The sequence below is a fragment of the Mesoplodon densirostris genome, chromosome 5 (assembly GCF_025265405.1).
Source record: "Mesoplodon densirostris isolate mMesDen1 chromosome 5, mMesDen1 primary haplotype, whole genome shotgun sequence".
Classification (NCBI taxonomy): Eukaryota; Metazoa; Chordata; class Mammalia; order Artiodactyla; family Ziphiidae; genus Mesoplodon; species Mesoplodon densirostris.
In genome coordinates, this window is record NC_082665.1 from 8649575 (window position 1) to 8672378 (window position 22804).

A 22804-nucleotide genomic window follows, 5' to 3' on the forward strand; every position below is an offset into this window, starting at 1 on the left:
TTTTGAAGGAAATCCCAAACAAGATGAGCTTTTTGGATGCTGAGAAAGGATTGGAGAGTTACCCGTCTCTGTGCGTCTTGCATTTTCACTCCTGGATGTCCCTGTTTCCATCTCTTTAACAGCAAAGTTGAATCTGGTCCCTGGAATTAGCAGTAGGTGTCAGTGGCTCATTCATTCCTTGGAGTTTGGCTGCTCAGCTGTGACAGGCTGACTTCACTCCCTAGGCAGAGTGCAGGAGTATCTGACTTCACTGAGCTTCAGTTTTCTTGATTGTAGATTAGACAAAGAATACCTAATTTACAGTTGTTGTATAGGTTAAATGAGCTATGTGAAGCTCCAGGACAATACCAGGCAAACTGTCCATTCTCAGCTTAAGTATTACACAGAAGGCACCATGGAGAAAAAGTGTGTTCTTTACTTCATAGGAAGATCACAACCAATATTTCAAATCATTTTAAGTACCTAACTGTACAAATGTACATCTTTATTCCTTCGTACAAGCAGAGACAGTATTGCTTGGGTGGGGAAGTAGTTGAGTCAGGAGGCTGGGCATGAGCTTTTGGAGCTTGGAGGGAGCCCTTGCACCCTCCAGCAGCACAGACCATCCTTCCTTTCTCCGCTGCAGCAGGACATGATGATACTGACTGCCTTAAAGATGAGTGGTACCCACAGGGAGAGCCACGTCAGCCCCACTAGAACAGCTAAAACAAAAGAGATGGGTGATGGGAAGGGTTGGTGAGGATGTGGAGAAATTAGAACCCTCATACCTTGATGGTGGGAATGTAAAATGGTGCCGCCACTTTGGAAACAATCTGTTAGCTTCAAAAGGTTAGACGTGGAGTTACCATGCTCTTCAGCAAGCCTACTCCCAGATGTCTACCCAAGAGAAATGGAACATATGTCCACACAAAAACTTGTGCACACACATCAGTATTCACAGTAGCCAAACAACCCAAATGTGCATCAGTGGATGAATGGCTAAATAAAAATGTGGTCTGTTTGTACAATGGAATATTATTAAGCCATAAAAAGGAGTGAAGTACTGATATGTGGTACCACATGGATGAACCATGAAAACGTTATGCTAAGTGGAAGAAGCCACACCCCAAAGACCACATATTGTATGGCTTCATTTATATGAAATGCCCAGAACAGACAAATCCATAGAGATACAGAGTAAATGAGTGGTTGCCTGGAATGGGGTGGGGAATTGGGGAGGGATTACTAATAGGTAAGTGGCTTCTTTTTGGGGTGATGAAGATGTTCTGGAATTAGATAGTGATGATGGTTGTATAGCTGTGAATACACTAAGACGACTGAATCTTACAGTTTAAAAGGGTGAACTTATGGTATTTGGATCATAACTCAATAAAGCTATTGTTAAAGAAGATAGATGGTACAGAAATTTAGAAATGTATGTCAGAAGTAGGTAGGTAGTGTTTAAAAATAAAATGTAATAAACATCTCTTGATGAAAAGGTATTTCCACATCTGGAAGCAGCTGAGAGTAGCTCGACAAACCACATAGAATAGCAGCTCTAACCAAACACAGGTAAATTATGTGGGCAAAGTGCAGAGGGTTTTGAGTTGGGGGCAGAAAGAGGGAGTTGTTGAGATTGGTGGGTTGAGAATTTCCCTATATTTGCCTTCATTTGGACTATAGGGACATAGCCCGTGTTGTAAGGTAGGTTATATGTGCTTTTTAATGACAGGAGACCACATTTCATTCCTCTTTGTCATATCCTGTCCCTGAGCCCTTAGCACAGAACCTGGTTAGCATTCCACAAACGTCAGTTGGAATAAAACGAAGTAATTTTTCTGTCAACATATCCACCATTGGGAGAGGTGAAAAATTGAGAAAATGAATAGAATGTGTTTAACTTATTTTCACACTCGTTTTATTGAAGCTCTCTGTAAAAATAAACTCATGTGGATGGTAATTGATTGAGTGCTAATCTCTAAGTAGCAGAGTGTTAAAGTAGATAAGTGCCTCCTACTGTGGAGAAACGGGCAGAGTCTGAACCGCCGAGGTGTTTATTTAACACTGGGAAACATTTATTACTCTACACTTGCTTCCATTCACACACGGCATCTATCATTCCAGATGTGCCACGTCTAAACTAGACGTGGTTTGAAAAATGCAGTAATCCCTGTATCAGGTGAATTTCCAAGGGAAATAATTTTTCCTTTTTATTTATTGCCTGTTTCTTCAGCCTCTTTTCCTTGTCAAATAAAGCTGAAGTTGTAATTTGACTTAGTGTATTTGACTTACATGATAATGCTTATGTTAATTTTTGTGTATTCTTCTCAATTAAAAACAGCTTACAATTAAACTTTGAATATCTCCAAATAAAACTTGAACTTGGGGTCTAATTAACAGTGAGACATCAGCAACTTTCCCTGCACATTGGTCTGACTCGTCCTTCCCACTTCATCGATTCCAACTTTGTCTTAGGTGGCCAGTTTGGGGAAGGAGCATGGCTTCCAGGAGGGCGTGGCTTTGGAGTCTGAGGAACCTGGCTTGAGTCCTACTTCACCAGTTACTACCTGAGTGACCTTGAGGAAGTTATATGACTTGTCTCTGTTTAGTTTCCTCATCTGAAAAATCAGGAATAATGATGCCTACTCAGAATAAGATGAAATCCAAAAACTAAATTCGATACCAGGAAGAGAGCAGGTGCTCAATGAAAACCCCTCCCCCTACAGGTATTACATACAAGGCACATGTGTGCATGAAAGCAAGGACACTCGTGCATTCTTGTCCTGCTCCTTCTGACCTGGAACCTGCCATACAGCGGCAATAAAGTTCAAGCCACAAACCGCATGGGAACTCAACTCGAGCAGATCACAGCCTGCTGCAGGCATTCTGAGCCAGGCACAGGTCATCGGAGAGGAGGGATCTTGATCAGGCTCACTCGGGAGGTGGGTGTTTTATAGACCTTTGCTGTGTGCTCTGTACGTTGTCCCTTCACTGGAAGGCCCTGCCCTGCACATGTGCATGGTCTTCCTTGGCACCCCTGCTTGGATGTCCCCATGGCGGACGTCCCCATGGCAGGGTCGGCTCCTACCATTGTGACACACCCTCTGTCCACACACACCTCTTCCTGGCCTCTGGATTTTGTTTATGGAAACTCAAACTTAACAAAGTCAGCAACTTGTGTACTGCTGTGTCCCTTGAGCCTGGGCGAGGCAGGGGCTTAGTAAATAAATGTTTGTTGAAAGAGTGGATGCATGGAGAAGACACACTTAAGGCTGTTTTGATTGTTTCCCCTCAATCCTCTGTTTTTTATTAGAGGCTGATCTTTCCAACCTCACTTTCGCCAGTTGTAGTTCCACTTAGAGACAAGGCTTGGTGGTTAGGGAAAGAGTTCCAACTTTATATTTCAAGTAAAGCTTAGCCAGTAGTTACTTTTGGTCTTTTGGAGATGTATCAAAAATTCCAGATGGATTAAAGAATTAAATATAAAAACATGAAAAAGGAGAAGACAGGAAGTGGAGATTTAGCCATGCTTTTCTTTTTTTTTTTTTTTTTTTGGGTGGTACGTGGGCCTCTCACTGTTGTGGCCTCTCCCGTTGCGGAGCACAGCCTCCGGACGCGCAGGCTCAGCGGCCATGGCTCACGGGCCCAGCCGCTTCGCGGCATGTGGGATCCTCCCGGACCGGGGCACGAACCCATGTCCACTGCATCGGCAGGCGGACTCTCAACCACTGCGCCACCAGGGAAGCCCATTAGCCATGCTTTTGATGAGATAAGAATTCATAAGTTTAAGGGCAATGAGTGAGATTTTTATGTAAACTTTTAAAGACTTTAGATATTTAATGAAAATATTTAAAATAATTAATAAATTAAGAAAAACCCAGACCCCCAAAATAAATGACAACCAGCTAAGAACTGGGATTTCCAGAAAAAAAAAGACCACCCTGATATACAATGGAATACTACTCAGCCATAAAAAAGAATGAAATAATACAATTTGCAACAACATGGATGCAACTAGAGATTATCATATTAAGTGAAGTAAGTCAGAAAGAAAAAGACAAATACCATATGACACCACTTACATGTGGAGTCTAAAATATGGCACAAATGAACCTATCTAGGAAACAGAAACAGACTCACAGACATAGAGAACAGACTTGTGGTTGCCACGGGAGAGGGGACTGGGGGAGGGAAGGAATGAGAGTTTGGGATTAGCAGATGCAAAGTATTATGTATAGAACGGATAAACAAGGTCCTACTGTATAGCAGTATATATAGGGAACTATATTCAATATCCTGTGATAAACCATAATGGAAAAGAATATTAAAAAAAATGTATGTGTATAGCTGAGTCACTTTGCTGTACAGCAGAGACTGGCACAACATTGTAAATCAACTATAGTTCAATAAAAAATTAAATTAAAAAAACAAACAGGCCCACTCTACTTTGACCAGGGGAACTTGAACTTGTATGAAGCAACCAGAAGGTGGGCCCCTGAGATGCCAGTGTGGGGTGGGAGCTCTGAGAAGCCAGGGCGCCCCAGGAAGTTCTGGGTGGGCGAGCAAAGGAGGGTTGATGCTGGGGCTTTGGCGCTACGGCTCATTGTTTTTCCAAGGCCTCACCCAGGCTGGCTGGCCTCCCTCAAGTACACACAGATAAAAGTACAAACAACGTGAATCATTGCAGGCTTCTGTGGAACAGGGCTAGTGTGATGAGAGGGCATAGTAAGGAGATGGCGGTTCTCTGTATTTCTCCCACCCCACCTCTGCCTTCTGTCTTCCAGTCTCCAGCTTTGGGATAGGGTGGGACAGGAAGAAAAGTTAAAGAAAGGGAAGGAGAAAATATCTCGAGGATTGTTCATTGTCCCATTCTGGAGTACCGCTGAAGCACCAGTTTGGAACTGGAATACCTCCTGTGCCTGGGGTATGAAATGGCAGTTTGGAACAAGAGGTAAACCATCCTGGATGAGGCTTTACGTGAAGTCCCATATTAGCGTGAAGACTTTTTAAAACATCGCTTGGGTCATTTGTAGAGACGTGGATTGATCTAGAGACTGTCATACAGAGGGAAGTAAGTCAGAAAGAGAAAAACAAATATCGTATATTAACGCATATATGTGGAACCTAGAAAAATGGTACAGATGAACCGGTTTGCAGGGCAGAAATTGAGACACAGATGTAGAGGACTAACATATGGACACCAAGGGGGGAAACTGGTGGCAGGGGTGGTGGTGGTGTGATGGATTGGGAGATTGGGATTGACGTGTATACACCAATATGTATAAAATGGCCAAGTGACCTCACTTGGCATGGTTTGTGAGGACGCGGTTCCCACATGGATGAATTTCAGTTAACATGGTACCATGCAAAGTAGAAATGGCCTATATTAATAAATTAATAAATTTAAGGTAATCAGAGTATGATACCACCAGGAAAAAGTGCATGGGGTGTGTCTGCATGCGTGCGTGTGTATGTGTGTCTGCGTGCGTGTGTGTGTGTGTGTGTGGTTTCACGTCCTAGTAAATCTGAGCTCCTTTGCACTGGTTTTCTGATTTCAAAATACATTAGCCATTTCATGCTCTGGCTCATACCCACCTCATAACTAGAGGTGAGGCAACATGATCCCTAGATGTGGTTTTCTCTTAACTAGGTGATTATTGGTGGTGGGTGCTATTTGGGCATTCATGTATTTTTTTCCTTCTGTTTTTGTTTTTGTTGCCCTGGAGACTGTATTACGGTGCCTGATGATATACTTCCTAGAGCGGGTTATGTTTTAATGCTTTTTCAGTGTGTTAATTGGGTCTGGAGTGTTTCAAAGGACTACTATTGGTATAGTATATGTTATTTATGTCTTTCCGACCCATAGAAGCCATGGTATTTTCTTGTGATCTGAGACAGATTGTATTTTAGAAAGTCTCACCTAAGATTATTGCCATTTGTACGTCTTTTAAAACTAAAGCCATCCACAACCTAGATGCCAGAAGTGCTTTGTCACTTCACAGCACTGTCTAACGCTGCAGGAGTCCCACCAGGATGTTCTGGCCTGCCTTTTCCTCCATGTGAGTAACTCAGAATAGAATAGTGGTTTCCAACCAGATTAACCCATACTTCTCTTTTTTTCTTTAAACAGTTTTTTTTTGAGATACAATTTACATCCTATACAATTCAACACTTGAAGTGTACAACTAATTCAGTGGGTTTTCGTATATTCACACTTGTGCAACCATCACTACAGTCAAATGTACAGCATTTTCATCACCCTGGAGAGAAACCCTGCACCCATTAGCAGTCACTCCTTCCCCCCCGACACCCCGTGTCCCCTGCCCCCTCCCCCCAACCCCTATTCTAGCCCTAAGCAACCACTATCTACTTTTTTACCTCTTTAGATTTGCCTAACCTGGACGTTTCACATAAATGGAATCATATAATGTGGCCTTTTTTTGTCTGGTTTCTCTCACTTAGTATAAGTGAAAGGTTCCTTCATGTTGTGCCATGTCCATACCTCTTTTTATGACAAATATTTTGTAATGCCATCTTTTCTTTTTTTTTTGCGGTACGCGGGCCTCTCACCGCTGTGGCCTCTCCTGTTGTGGAGCACAGGCTCCGGACGCGCAGGCTCAGTGGCCATGGCTCACGGGCCCAGCCGCTCCGCGGCATGTGGGATCCTCCCGGACCAGGGCACGAACCCATGTCCCCTGCATCGTCAGGCGGACTCTCAACCACTGCGCCACCAGGGAAGCCCTGTAATGCCATCTTTAACCTCTTGAAGTTAAATTCATAGACTATATAAGCAAGCTTCAGATGTAGTTTAAAGAAATTGATATAATATTCCAAGCATAATAAAAAGGAGAAATAAAAAGAAAGTAAAGCAAAATATTATTCATCTTAATATGTGTTCATATCTGACTGTTCAGGAAAACATGAAGTATTTATTTACATTACAAATTCTTTTTTTAAGATTTTTTTGTTTTGTTTTGATGTGGACCATTTTTAAAGTCTTCATTGAATTTGTTACAATATTGCTTCTGTTTTATGTTTTGGTTTTTTGGCCGCGAGGCATGTGGGATCTTAGCTCCCCGACCAGGGATCGAACCTCCGCCCCCTGCATTGGAAGGCGAAGTCTTAACCACGGGGCCGCCAGGGAAGTCCCCATATGAAGTATTTAGATGTTTGTACCTGTACGTGAATATGATGGCTGCTGGATAGACTAATAAAGATGTGTTGCATTGGATAATTCAGACAGCATGAGTGCTGTTGCCTTGGATGACACGATTTTTGATAATGGGAAACAGCTATGTACTTTGTTTGTACTTTACCCATCCTCCGTTGATTTACACGGCAGTAACCTCCTTGGAATAATAAAACTGTACAGAAAGTGCTTTTTGTTTTTATGTAAAAATAAAATTAGGTTCTCATGTCCGATAATTATGAACAGCTTTCACATCTACATGAGTGACCAGAGGGACATTAAAAATTTGTTTCAGTGGGTGGGAGAGTGGTTGCTCATTGTAGGACAGCATGAGGGGCCCTCTGAGAGCTAAATTCTAGTCATCGTGACAAGCAAAAAAAAAAAAAAAAAAAAAAAAAGTTCTGAGATGTCCCCTGCGGGCAGTCCTGCACCCGTAGATGACCTCTTCTCTGGGGTCTACCTTGTGACATTGGCTTCATCGATGCAATATCTCTTACGAAGCTTTCTTTTCCCTCCTTGAACTGTTCAAATTATTGGCCGTATTCTCATAGACAGGAAGGAAGCTGGTACCTTCTTCATGCATGGGGAGAAAGGGCTACTCTTGGTCTGATTCTCTGCGCCCACCCCGACCCTGCAATCCCCTACGCCCCAAGATCCTGCTTAAGTTCCGCTTCTGTTCTGAGATGTTGCATTGTCCGAGTGATCCCAAGACGTCACTGCTTCTGCAGACCTCTGAGGGTGTTTTTTTTTACTGTCATCAGTGTTTGACATTACCCTTTGTTACCCCTATGGAAGGTTTTTACATCCTGGGCTGTGCTACAGTTAGACCCAAGGAGGGTAAGAGATATTCCTTTTTTTGTCATGTGGGAGGGAGGCAGGCATTTCAGGGGAGGTTTAAATGTAGAGCTTGTGTGTGCCCAGACCTCCAAGCCCATTGTGAAATAGACGTGTCTTAGGAAAGAATGCATATGGAAAGTTGAAGCTCTGGGGATTTTTTTCTCTTAGAACTGTTCGTGCTTACATGCCCTCTTGGAAAGATCTTTTGCCCTAGTTAGAAGATGGCTGTATTTTAGGACATTTTCAATTCTCATTAACCATGAGAATCGTGCAGCGATGGTGTGCACTGTGTCCTAGAGAGCCAGAGAATGTTTAAGAAAGTTGTGCTTGCGTTTGAAAGTTAGAGAATTCGTGCTTTTCCTCTCTTCCTTTCTTTCCCTCCCTTTCTTCTGCCTTTCTCTGTCCCAGAAGTTATTTAAGGCAGTTTATAAGTATGCTATCAGTGTATGCAATAGAATCTATCAGATTCTGAATTAAAATTGGGAGGGACAAAAGGAGAAGCAATGGTAGAGATAGAGTGGTTGGGGAAAAATATTGAAAACGGTGGTAGGAATGAATAAAAATGATGCACAAAATAAAGACTTAGATGTCTGTAACTGAGATTGGCCCCTTTGTAGAAGGCACTTGTTGTGTACCAGGACTTGGATGGGGTCTCAAGGCCACAGGGGATGACTTAAGAAACGGGTTGTAGAGGGAAACTTAACCAGCTGAAGTTCAGGTCCCCCATCCGTCTGGTACTTGTTAGAGAGGTGTCCCTGGCACTGTGTTGGAAGGAAGTGCATATATGTCCTGGGGAAGGACTCTGTTTCCCTCTTGCTTACTGTGTAAAGACAAGTGAAAGCTCTTGTCAGTGGGACAGCAGATGACTTGGCACCGAGCAGCAGGACCGGGGTTATGGCTATTTACAGATGTTGTCTCAGGCACACAGGAGGCTGGGGGTGGCCCTTTCTACCAGGAGAGGAGTCCTCTGGTTTCAGAGGAAGCTGAGAGAAGGGATGAACCCCCCCCCGTCCCATGTGACTTGTAGCCCAGATAATCCAAAGGAACTCATGGGTAATTTTCTGATAACCCTATTTGTCACAGTCATAAAGTTTTTCCTTAAAATGACTAACAGAGGGCTTCCCTGGTGGCGCAGTGGTTGAGAGTCCGCCTGCCCATGCAGGGGACATGGGTTCGTGCCCCGGTCCTGGAAGATCCCACATGACGCAGAGTGGTTGGGCCCGTGAGCCATGGCCACTGAGCCTGCGCGTCCGGAGCCTGTGCTCCGCAACGGGAGAGGCCACAACAGTGAGAGGCCCGCGTACAGCAAAAAAAAAAAAAAGACTAACAGCAAAGGGTGAAATCTGCTCTGTTGAACTAGTTGCAGATGAAAAATGGAAACACTTAGAGAAAATAGAATTATTCTTCTGATCTTCATAAAAGAATGCTGTGTGAGGGTGAACAGCAGCCCCAGGAGCATCTTCACTTAGGAGCGCCGACAAGTTTCCTGGGCTGGCGCTGTAGTATAATATATACTGTTAGCTTCAGAAACTCTTCGAAATTCACCTAGGAATCAATGCCAAAAAATGTGGTGAATCTAGTTTTACCTTTTCTACTTTTTAATTTTTCACATACATGTTCCTGAAATGTAGAAGGCTCTTAATCTAATTGTTGAAATATCTTGCTTTACTCCGTAGCAGGTTTTCTTTTACAGAGGGTGGGGGTGAGGTGTGGTACAAAAAGGCTTTTGGTAAGAGAAAATACAGCTAGTTTCGGGGCACCTGGTTCCCAGCCCACCCATCACCCCATGGCCATAGGACTGTACCCCTCAGTCCCCGCACATGCCCTCTGGGAAAAGAGCAGTGGGGGACCTGCCGACCCCCGGATGTGCTGGGAGGGGTGTCCTGAGAAGTCACCTTCTGCCCATTGCCCTGATTCCTGGCCAGCCTGGGGAATCTGACCACCCCACGCTGGGGGACTCCTCATTGGAGTTGGGGGTGAAGGGATATAGAAAACACAGTAAGAACATTGGAGGGCGAGCATTCAACCACGACTTTCATAGTTGTTGACCAATGGCACCCTGCTGTTCCCCAGTCCCCAAATCTCCAGAGGTGGCTACAGACACAACCCACCCCAAGGGCATCTGTCCCTTTTCTGTGCCCTTCCATGAGGAAGGGAGCTGGGAGGACCCGGGACCTAAAGGCTCAGGGTGCTGAGGAGAGGCATGCGCACGTGTCCCCTCTCTTGTGCAGCGTGGACCTTCCTGAGTTCATGCTCAGTCTCTGGGAGGGGGCTTCCTGGGTCGCCCCTGCAAGCCTGGGGAGGGTCAGGAGTGCTGAGGTTCAGGATGGAGGGCAGTCTCCTCTATTTTCCCCAACTCCTCGGCTAGGGCAGGGTTTCTGCAGCACAGAGCCTCCACCTGTGCTACAGTTTGCTAAATGCTAAAGGGAAGGTCCCACGGAGGGGTGAGCTGACCTGGGTCTCCACTGCATCATCCTTTTGCCCACTCTTTTCTCCAAGTCCCTTCATTGCCCTGAGAGAGAATACATAGGTATTGAAATGTACACAGGAATGTTAAGGTGCAAATCCACATCTGACTCACTTTTTAATATATTTATAGGAAGAAACAAGTTAAGCCTCTAACAGTGATGCTACAGGAGAGCTGCTGCCGCCATATAAATATTTTCTGAAAACTAATGGGAAATTGACCAACTTCCCCATTTTCTTCCCATCTCTGGTCTCCCCACCTCACCTCTCCCACTAGGCCCATTTTAGGGATGGGTGTTGAGCATGAAGAGAAGAAAGTGAAAGGAACAAAATTTAGGTGTAAAACCGTGTGACATGTACTGGGAAAGAAAGAGCTGAAACAAGGTAGCTTTTTCACAGGGAAAGCAAACTTCAGGGCTGCGGACATTTTGCATCAAAGCCATCTCTCCCTGAGTTTTAATTTTTACTTTGTGTCAGAAACTACTGAGTTTTTTACATGTCAAGACTTAGGTGACTTGAGCAGAGAAGAAATGTGTTGGAGGCTGATGTTGGGTAACTCAGAGAATTAAGGAGAAGGTTGGAGCTGGGAAAGCTAGTTAGAGAGTGAAGGCAGGCAGAGCCAGGTGGAGTCTCAGGTAGAGTCTGGGGAGACGCTGCTGGGCACCCCCCACCCCCCACTCCCCGTGGGCGCGGGGTTCTAGCCTGTTGGTCTGGGCAAGTCTCTGGCCTCCTCCCACCCAGGTGCCCCCAGGGGTTCCATCTCCACCCACTGGAAGGAGGTGCAGAGACTTGGCCAAAAGCTGCCAAACTCATTCTTTTCTGTTGGACCCTGATGAGATTCCGATTATGTTTAATGAGTAGAAAAAGGAACCAAATTTAACAGAGTTTTAAAACTTTTTGAAATAAGTAAAACTTATGTGAACACGCACATATGTTCCTGTATGATCTCTTTATAAACAATGTACACGTCAGCCTATTGGCACATAATTATTGATTAATTGGTCTCAGACAAAAAGGTCTTTTCCAGGTATGTTACTGAGAGCCTGTGGTTCTCTAAGTGGGTATTATCCTCCCCAAACTGGGCACATAACAAACTACTTTATAGTTCCAACATTTTCTGGGTCATTGTTAGAATAACATCGCTTAAATGGAATTTATTCACAGTGCTGTTATAGCAATATATGCTTTATTATTTTAGGATTAAATTTCCGCGTATAACAAGAATGTTGTTATTGTCTTCAGAGGGATTTTATTATTACCATTCTAGAATGGACCTTTCATTCCTTCACCATCTCCATTTTCTCCTTCATTAACTAAGAAGCAAATTAGACTTGCATTTAGCCGATGTCTGCCAAATGTTATTTTTAGAAGCCTTCTCACTTCTTTCTCACTCCCTCAGGATTTCTTCTTTCTTTCCTTAACTGTGTTTTGCCCTCTCAATCATTGCAATCAAAATCAGTGCTCTCCCAATATTAGTTCAATATGTAAAACCTATTGTTTATTTGCTTTTGGCCTCGGAAAGGCCTTGCTAGCCTAAAAATCCAAGGAAAAATGCTCAAAGAAAAAGATAGGTTTCTGTAGAGTAATAAGTTTCGGTATGTCAAGAAACACTGTGAAATAGTCAGGTGACCAATGGAGAAAAAATATTTGGAACAATAAATAGGAATCAAAGGGTTAATATTTTCAATACACAAAAAGTTTTACATTGAAAAATGGGTAAAGGAAGTGAGCAGTCCATTCCCAAAGCAGTCAGGTGACCAGTAAAAGTGTGGGAAAACATCTGAATATCATTATTAATAAAAGTGGGAATATATATAATTTTTTGCACCCTAAATTGTGAGCAAAGGTGTGGGTTAAAGGGTATTCTCACACTGCTGGCGCAGAATTAATACAACCTTTCTGGCGTGAACTGTGTGACACATGCTTTAAAATGTGCATCTATTTTGATATGATCATTCAGTTTGTAGGAATTTGAACCAAGAAGACACAGTGGGCACAAAGATATGTATATCTGCATGTTCACTGCTCCACTGTGTAAAATACAGAAAAACAGAGACTGTTTCAGTGCCTAATAATAGAAAGTTAAATTTTATATCCATTTGATTAACTGTACAGTTGTTAGAACTATTTGTATATCTATGAAAAACAATAAACCCCATAAAAACAGATGAAAAAACAATACCCCGAGTATGACCCAGTTTTTGTTTTAAAAAAGTAAAGAAATCAGCTTTGTGCATACGTTGAAAGAAGGCGAGAAAAGTTTACCAGAATATATATTCAAGGCAGTGCTCTGTGGGGAATGGAATTACAGGAGGACTCCCACCCCACCCCAGCCCCACCTTGTGATTTTTCTGAATTTTAAAGAATTTCTTCTGTGAATATGTATCGCTGCTGTCAACAGGATGAAAAAACAAATCCTACTGAAAGAACTAGAGTGTCAATGTTTTAGGCATATGGAATATTAGGAAGAGGATTCTCTTTATGCTGGTTTTTTCTTTCTAGCTCAGTGACGTTCCAATTCTTTGGAGTTTCAAGCCAAAGGTTATTTTGGTTTTACAATTTACCATGTGCAATATTTTAAATAAAAATTACTTTTGAGACATTAAAAAATTGAGGTACTTTGGTTATCAGTTACTTAGCTTAATATGCGATTCTAGCAAATTGAGACCCATTAGTAGGATAGTGAATAAGATGCTGTTTATACTTACCATAAGAAAGTATAAATAAATATATATATATAAAATGATATTGGTGTTTACTGTTAATGCTTACTGTAACTTTCTGTGCTGATGTTGTTAGCACGATGAAATTCCTTTTAAATGATTCATAGAAATGAGTTTGTACTAGATCTTGATTTCAGTGTGCTGCGATGATACCAGCTCTTATTTCTTTATTGGTCACTTTTTATACTGTGTCCTATGCTAAACCCTTGAGTTTTTAGAAAAAGGAAATTTTGCCCTCCGAACTTTTATTTTGATATTAAAAAGATTTTCAGCATCTGGTGCTGTTTGTATATTATGAGCCCCAGGTAGTTTTTCTTAAGGTTTCTGCCTGAAGTTTTTCAGTCATAAAACGATGGTCATTTGTTGCAAATGAGAAAAATACAATCATTTTATATTGTGGCAGTGGTGGTGTTCCCAACCTCACTATTTACAAAAGGGAGATTTTAAAATTAGTTTAAGCTGGCTAGTTGAAACAGTGAGCCAAATGAATTAGATTTTTGTGTTTTTGAAAAGGCTGCAAAGATTGCGAGAGCTGTTCTTATAATGGCCTTTTGAAAATCCCCTTGCGTGCTGGACGAGGGATGAGCGGACAGCTCTAGATCTGGCATTGTTGGACCAGTCGAGCAAAGACGGGTTTATTGACAGGAATGTTGCTGAAGAACCACATGAGTTGAGCTGTTTGCTTTCAGATTTAGCCGTTGTTTAGACAAGCAGAACTCTTTATTCTTGCTCAGACCTGAGTGAGCTGAGCCTCAAGGTTGAAAAGTAAAAAGGGAACCTAAGAAAGAGTTCTTTCTCAACTTAGATTTCTGGGTGTTATATTGACTTTCCTTCAGAATTTTCTTCGTTCTTTGTATTATTTCTTCCATCCTGCTCCCAAAAGGATTTCTTTTCTTAGAACTTAAGTGCATACTTTCATTATCCACTCTCTTTTTTGTTTTACTAAAAAACAAAGCAAGGACAACATCAACAGCTCAAAAACTGAATAGACCTTCCCCCAAATAAACAAACAAATAGAAACTCAAGAGAACTGTGTCTCCCCGGACCCCCTCCTTAGGAACACAGCTCAAAGCCCCTAGGAGTGTCTTGGTGGAGAGCCTGCAGGTCTCAGTGGAAGGTCAGAAACTCAGCATTTACTGACTACCTGCTATGTGTCAACATTTAACGCTTTGGAAGGTGGCAGTATTCCCATTTTATAGATGAGGAAACAAACCTTGAGGTCCCTCAGCTAGAAAGTACGGAATTTGAATTTGAACCTAGGTCTGCCTAAGCTTGCTTTTTTTGGTCTGTCTCTCTCTCTCTATATAAAGAGAATAAAACAGTGATGTGGGCCACCAAAAAATTTGCCATCTCTCTGAGCTCATGGGATAGAAGGTAGGTCAGGTTTATTTCTTATTCCCATCAAAGCAGTCCATTTGGGGCTTCTTGGACATTTATATCTACTTAGTGACCCTAAAAATCAAGCTATTAAACTTTCAGCTTAAAAAAAAAATCACCTATTAATGTTTGGGGTGGAAACCCTGCCTGTTCGCTGACCTTGCACCTTCCTCTGAGTCTCACTCCACCCCGTGCCAGCCTTTGAGCAGGAAACGAGCCTTGGTGTTTGAAGCACTGCCTAGAATTTCCTGGGAGGGCCTTCCTCATATTATTAGCTCTGACTGGTGTGAGCTTTTCTTCCCGAGGGACAATTAAGGGTGGTGAAGATGCCTACAGTAGAAATAGCAAATTCTCCTGGTCGCAATGTCAGCGACGCTCAGACCACTGTTAAATCACAGATCATAGTACTGACCCTTCTGGAGGTGATGCTCGCCCTTGTTCATTCTGGTTATTGGTTGCCTCCCTGGGAACCTGCAGCAGTGTGGACCCCCTTTGCAGGGAGCCGAGCAGCAGGCGGTGAGGGTGGAGGGGGAGGTGGGGGACACCCAGTGGGTCATCATGAAAGAAGAGGTGTGCAGTTAGTGCCTTGAACAGAAAGTTTGTTGCAAGTTTTAAAAAACATCACAATCAAAATGGGCAAAAGTTGTTATTAAACCCATTTCCTGTGTTTAAAAAAAAAAATCGTGGTTGAAGAAAATAGAAGCATAAAAAATCAAGTCCATGTAAGCTTGAAAAGAAACCTGCAGTGGTGGATTTTCACATCGGCCTTAATTGGCCCAATTGACCTTCTCTGCTGTATTTACAATTGCCTTAAAATTGTAAGCAGATGTTTGAAACCCCTTCTTTAATAGGTCTGCAACATCTGTTTCGCCAACGCTGCTGCCCACCAAAGCAGTCGTAATTAGGGAGCACCTAATGCATACATCTTTCCTTATGGACCCAATCGATCGGATTTCTCCCTGAGGTATTAAAGTCAACCCTTATTCTTGCTTTTATTTGAATACACTTTGTATTATATTTTCTTACACAGAAGAGCAGTATGCAAGCCCCGTTAAAACAAAAAACAAAAAAACAAAACTAAGAACTAGTTATTCTCCATAATGAATTTTAAAAATTGTGTCTATATAGTTACTAGTAATGGGTGGAAAATGTTTGAGCGTATAATTGTAAACCCTTGAAAATGTATGAAAGCTTTGGCCCTTTCCTGCTGCTTTTGTGTTCTCCAATGGGTGTTTCCTGCAAAACCAGCAAAGTGAAATGTGGCAATCTTAAAAGCTGGGAAGGAGCATTATTTATTTTATTTTATTTTTTAATTAATAGCCTTCAATCCTTAGAGCAGCTTTAGGTTTATAGAAACATTGAGTAGAAGATACAGAGTTCCCATAAAATTCCTTCTCCCTCTCCTCCCTGTGTCCTAGTTCTCCTGTGATTCACATCGTGGTGTGCTGCGTTTGTTACAGCTGATGAACCTGTATCGATTGATACATTATTGTAGTTACAAGTGCATCATTTACATTAGGGTTCACCCTTTGTGTTGTACATTCTGTGGGTTTGGACAAATCTCTCATGACGTGTATCTACCATCTTACAGTATCTTACAGAATAGTTTCATTGCCTTAAAAAAATCCCCTGTGTTCCACTGATGGGAGGGAGTATCACTGACTGAAATATTCTTTTATGATGATATGTTTACTTTAAAAAGAAATTATTTCTCATATATAATGGTCCAGAGAAATAGTCATTTTGATGTCTTAAAATGGAATGTACAAAATTTCAGAGAACAATTTTTTTATGTGCTTTATTTTTAAAATAATATTTCAGATAGCTTATAAATTTTCCTAAGGTTGATATGGTATGATGTACACCTAATAATTAGAAAATCCTATAAATTGCTAACATTCATTTCAGTTGCTTACAAATAAATGATTCTTTTAAGGATTAATTTCTTTAAAATTGTATCTTTAATGTGGACACTTATTTTAAATGACTTGCGTGAGGTAAGATATGTTTAATGCAAAGAGTTGGATGTCAATAACTTCATTTCAGCTCTCTTTCCTGAGGTGTGTGTTTTACCTGAAGATTCCTCCCGTATAGATGACAGCCAAAGTCTAGAAGAGAAGAACTACGCCAGGGAAAAGCACCCAGTTTCAAACATGTGAAAAGCGACAGAGAAATGCCAGCCTTAGCACTGAGTGAAGAAATCATGGGTGGGAGAGGGAGTTGCATCTGACCCATGTACCCTCTTGACAAGTGGCTAGGCTGATATAGGTCTGTGCCCTTCAGGGCCAGGGATTAGAGTGGTTGGGCTGTCCTGGGTACATAGCCTTGGGCAGGGCACAGACTTCTTGTTTTTGTCAGCAGTAGAGGTAGATTTTTTTTTTTAAGTTTTAGTGAAGTGTAATATGTATACAGGAAAGTATATATATCCTAAGGGTGCAGCATTTGAATTTTTACAGATTAAACTAGTGCATGTAAGCAGATCAAGAAATACAGCCATCTTGTACCCCAGAGGCACCTATTATGGTCCCGTCTGGTCACTGTCCTCCTCTGAGAGGCACTGTCCTGACTTCTAGCACCATCTCAGTTTTGCCTGTTATTGTACTTGATAGAGATGGAAACATACACGATGGACTCTTTTGTGTCCATCCGCATCACTGCATGGGTTAGTTTGTTCATCCTTAATACTCTATCTGATGAATACTCCACAATTTTCTTGTCTGCTCTAGTATTGACAAGCATTCAGGTTGTCTCTGGTTCGGGGCTTTTATGAATAGTGCTGTTATCAACAGTCTGGTTCTTTTGGTGAACATATGTAATCATTTCTGTAGAGTATATTCCTAGGAGCCGACTTGCTGTGTTGTAAGGTACGCATATGTCAACCCGAGTAGTTTTTTACTCAGCCTGACAAACTGACTTCCAGCCAGCCGTGTATGAGAGTTCGGGGTCAGCAGACTTTCAAGAACGGCACTCACATTCTTACTTGATGACCCAGTGTTATCAGCAACAAGCACTTCTAGGGTGACTAGCCTAACCTGTAGCTATGGAACAGAGCCCGGGCAGCTGAGGGGCACAACTGACATTTGTAATTGCCCACCCTGGGCCAGCCATTGTGTCTATTGCTTTCACGTGGGTTAGCGCACAAGAACCATAAATTGTATTATCCCCACTTTACAGATGAGAAGACTGCAGCTAAGACGATGTAATTTGCACAAGGTCTTAAAGGCAATAGTAGATTTGGGTCTACTAAAGACAGGCCCCAAACCAGAAGCCTGTGTTCTTAGCTGCCACATTGTATAACCCTTGCCTTTGTTTTTAGGCACTAAATCCTCTTGATTTCCAAAGCAGCTGCATTCTGTGACTTCTAGATAACGCGATGGAGCTCATTAACTTTATCCTCCTCCATAACATTTTACTGTTACTGTAAATAATCCTAATAGTAAATAATGTACTGATGGTTTGGGACTATTTATTGTCAAACTTTAATGAACTCTAGATCTTTACACACATGATAAATTGTTCCTAATATTTGGACAATGGCTTATTTTTTTGTTTGTTTTGTTGGTAGATGGAACAGTAACAGCAAAAGCCAACAACATACACTTTGTTGATGCATTCAATCCATTAAAATTTAAGTATAAGCCAACTGAATGTAAATATTTTTGGCAAAGTAAGAAACACCTTTAATTTATGTCAGTATGATGGAATATAAATAAATGCCTCCCAGACTTTTTTTGTGGTGTGTGGCCATGTCTTTCTTACTGAGATGTAATTCACATACTATAAAATTAACCCTCCTTAAACAGTTTTATCTTTCTGTTGCTTCCCCATCCCTCTCTGAAAATGAAAATCTTAATGGATTTTTAAAAATGAAATTACAAATTTAATCTAAAAGCAATATTGTAATTTAGCCTATATTTCTTTCTCATCATTTAGGAGAGTTATTTTATAATCTCCTCCTATCTTTACCATGATGACAAGTCACTACTTTTTAAATTTATTTATTTATTTACGGCTGCGTCGGGTCTTAGTTGAGGCATGTGGGATCTTTTGTTGTGATGCGCAGGCTCAGTAATTGTGGCACGTGGGCTCTCTAGTTGTGGTGCACAGGCTCAGTAGTTGCAGCGAGCGGGCTTAGTTGCCCTGCAGCATGTGGGATCTTAGTTCCCCGACCAGGGATGGAACCTGTGTCCCTGGCATTGGAAGGCAGATTCTTAACCACTGGACCACTAGGGAAGTCCCACTACTTAGTTTTAATTTTAAAATATATGAGACATTTATCATTTCTGCATACCATAATTTCACTATATGCAATCTAAAAATACTTTAAAGGAAATTATCCATATTAATCAATTATATCTTAATACGCTAAGATTCAGATGAAAAAAATTTTTGATATTAGAATATTGTTCCATGGAGGGTATTTTTCAAGTTTTCATCAATAGTTATGGAAGCAATACTGATTCAACAGTAAAGGTAGACTGAATTTATTTTTAATATCTACCCACTTGTTCTAGAGATAGGTAATTTTTATATTTGGGACTAGTAATTTTTACCTTAAACCAAATTTAAGTGTTGGACAATGTGCCTACCTCAGTTCTATGATTCTGTAAAGGTTAGTGATGAAATTTATACTAGGGTGAGTAAATCTATAAGATTTTACAGGTTTCTTAAATCAATCCAGGCATACTTTCTCTGTTTATGAGCTATTTAAGATCCATCCTTAACCTTTTACAGTAATGGAGTCTTATTGAAGATGAGAGTTTGTTTATATTTTGAGTGTTTTTTCCCCCGCTTGAAAGCACTTCTAAAGTTGTGCTAGCAAATTACAAGTGGACCATTTATAAGCTAAATAACACTTTTGGTCTTCAGTAGTCTTGGCATTCAGTAAAATAAATGTTACCTTTACAAGTTATCATTCAAGTTAATAAGCGTTTTGAGTTTTACTTGTGTTAATGTAGTTAGGTTGGAAGACACACTTATGTTGCAAAACATCCTTACAGGTCAGTATTTGGGTATGAGGAGCTTCCTTGTATCTTAAAACATTGTGAAAATTTGAAAAACATGCATGTGAGATATTAATAATGAACTGTACCATCTTCCTGTGAACTTCTGACTTAGGTCTTTTCCGTGATGTGTCTATTAATTTCCTTTGCCCACATTTTGAGCATTGTCTTTGAAGATCTTCTATCTTGTCGTGCATGTCTTGTCCTCTTAGGCGTTCAGTGGTCCCCCGCTGCCATCTCTTCTCTTACAGTTCTTTCTTCCCTGAGCAGCTACCTATCTCTTCTACCCCCTTTTTTAAAATTTGAAATATAGTTGATTTATAATGTTAGTTTCAGGTTGGAGCATAGTGATTCAATGTTTTTACGGATTATACTCCATTAAAACTTATTACAAGATAATGGCTACAGTTTCCTGTGCTATACAATATATCTTTGTTGCTTTTCTTTTTTATACGTAGTAGTTTGTATCTCTTAATCCCATACCCCTAATTTTCCCCTCTCCCCTTTGGTAACCACTAGTTTGTTTTCTATATCTGTGAGTCTGGTTTTTCTTTTACGTCCTTTTGAGAATTGCACTCTATAATAAAGCTGAAGTGTGGTTGTATTTCTATATAGGAAGAAAAGCAAATTCTCACAAAATAATGAGTCATTAAAGTGTGTGTGAGAGAGATTTTAGAGTCGGGCATCTTCCCCACCTGCTTCCTAACATGTGAATCTAAGGAAGATGGTCAACAATTTCAGATTTATTTCTGAAAGAGCCATCTGCCTGTGACTGAAACAAGCTTTCTCCCTTTTAATCCATATTTACTAAAGCAATACTGAAAAATGTCTTTCTTTTTTTTTCTTTTTCTTGAAGTGAACATGCTAATTCTGTCCATCAACCTCTTGTGTCTTTTCAACCATGGGTATTTGCACAGTATTGAATATGTGAAGCAATGCCTATGTTCAGTCTTATTTAATATAACTACAGAGACCAAATGCTTAGATTGCTCTAAAGATGTGAAGTTGGTCCCCATTACTGTTTAAGTAATGTTAGAAATGAGAATAGTTTATCTGTGTATCTGGAATGTATTAGTTTCTTGTGGCTGCTGAAACCAATGACCACAAACTGGGTGGCTGAAAACAATAGAAAATTATTCTCTCACAGTTCTGGAGGCCAGAAGTCCGTCATCAGGGTGTCGGCAGGGCTACGCTTCCTCTGGAGGTTCTGGGGGAGGATCTTTGCATCTTCCAGCCTCTGGTAGTTCGTGGCATTCTATGGCTTGTAGAGTTATCATTCCAGTCTCTGCCTTTGTCTTCATGTGACCTTCTCCTCTGCGTCTGTATCTTCTTCTGTCTGTCTCAAAAGGACATATATCATTGGATTTAGAGCCCGCCCTGGGAATCATACCTCAAGATCTTTAATTACATCTCCAAAGACCCTTTTTCCAAGTAAGAAAACATTCCCAAGGTCTGGGTATCAGGACATGGACATATATTTGCGGGGAGGGAGGACCATGATTAACCCACTACTAAAGGAAGGAAAACTTGCATTACCAAGAAGCTGACAGCAGGAAGGGAGACGGAATATCACTGGCCAGTTTCCTGGGAGGGCGAGGCTTGCATCCTGGCACTGGTGCGCAGAGAACTCAGGCATGTCTTCCACTGCAGCTTTGAAATGAAACTACCGCCTAGGTTACACAAGTCAACTAAAAATGGGATGAAATGACCTAAAAATAGTTCTGAGTAATCTCTGGCTTTAAAATTGGACCAGATTCCCATGTTACTTGAAAAGGGTGGAAAGAAAAACTTGGAAAACTGTCAGCTGCATAAATGGTCATTACCTAAGGATTATTCAGATTTTGGCTTTGTTTCAGGAACCATATCCATTTTGTTTTCAATTTATATTTTGTTGCTGTTCCCTCACCCCGACCCCACACCCCCCAGTGTAAGAGATTGGTTAGCTGCACAGCATGTCAGGGTTTTAACAGGGGCTGGGCTGTACTGAGCCCATGAAGACAAAAGGGGCTTTTTCATTATCGAGCTTGACACAAGGTTCCTGATCGCAGCTGACTCACACATTTCTCTTAAATTATACTTTTATGAAAAACCAACTCTTCCAGTGTGTAAAAATTACCACTCATTTCTTGCCATTTGACCGCTGTGGATCTTACTAATGTTTGCTCTTCTATGGAGTAACATTACTGGGAAAGCATTTTTTTTAAAAGAAAAACAAGTATCATCCCATTTCTGCTGATAATTTTGTGTGTTTGAGAGTAAGGAGTTGTGATACTAGCACCCACTAGATAAGTTAAACATTAATGCCCTCTTGATTAATAGAGTTTGTTTTTTGTTTGTTTGTTTGTTTTTTTGCTGGGATTTATAATTCAGCCTCAGCCTCTTTCATTCCATTTGGACTTTTCCTGATGTGGACATGGCCAAGATGCTGTCTTTTGTGTTGTATTTTTAAATGTCTAAAGTTTGTTACAATTTGTATTTGGGTGGATTTTGAGTTATGTACCAGAGGTTTCTATTTACAAAAGAGCCTCAGATTATAAAAATTTGTGTAACATAGTGCACAGTTTTTGTAATGCTTTAGGTCTTCACAAAACCTTTATTCTTTTATTTTTATTTTTAATTATTTATTTATTATTTTTTTATGGCTGTGTTGGGTCTTCATTGCTGTGCGTGGGCTTTCTCTAGTTGGGGCGAGTGGGGGCTACTCTTCCTTGCAGTGTGCGGGCTTCTCTTTGTTGTGGCTTCTCTTGTTGTGGAGCACGGGCTCTAGGTGTGCGGGCTTCAGTAGTTGTCGCACGTGGGCTCAGTAGTTGTGGCTTGCGAGCTCTAGAGTGCAGGCTCAGTAGTTGTGGCGCACAGGCTTAGTTGCTCCGCAGCATGTGGGGTCTTCCTGGACCAGGGCTTGAACCCGTGTCCCCTGCATTGGCAGGCAGATTCTTAACCACTGTGCCACCAGGGAAGCCCACAAAACCTGTATAAATAGCTTTCTGAACAATAAGCATAGCAAATCCCAGTGCTAAGAACTTCAAGGTCCGTCCAGTTTGTGTACGTTTATCACCATTCCACAAACATTTTTGGTATAGTTCCTACTACTTGAGAAAAAAAATGCTTAGCTCATTCCTTAACACTTAATGCCTTTTTTTTTTAGCACCTGGATTTTCACTGAACTAGTAAGCAAAATAGTAATCTTAGCCTCAGGGTGAGCATAGTTCTTGATCCTGTTTTGCAATGGG

General features: G+C 41.2%; 1 protein-coding gene and 1 long non-coding RNA gene across 3 annotated transcripts in view; one reads left to right on the forward strand and one right to left on the reverse strand.

The window, feature by feature from the left end:
- Positions 1-22804, forward strand: part of HLCS (holocarboxylase synthetase) — a 189614-nt gene that overhangs the window by 93050 nt on the left and 73760 nt on the right. The gene's annotated exons all lie outside the window — the stretch shown is intronic.
- LOC132491410 (uncharacterized) lies at positions 649-21193 on the reverse strand. The gene is made up of 3 exons (XR_009532662.1): positions 21111-21193; positions 20720-20910; positions 649-701 (listed from the first exon to the last, which is right to left on the reverse strand). It is a non-coding gene; the product is annotated as an uncharacterized LOC132491410 (long non-coding RNA).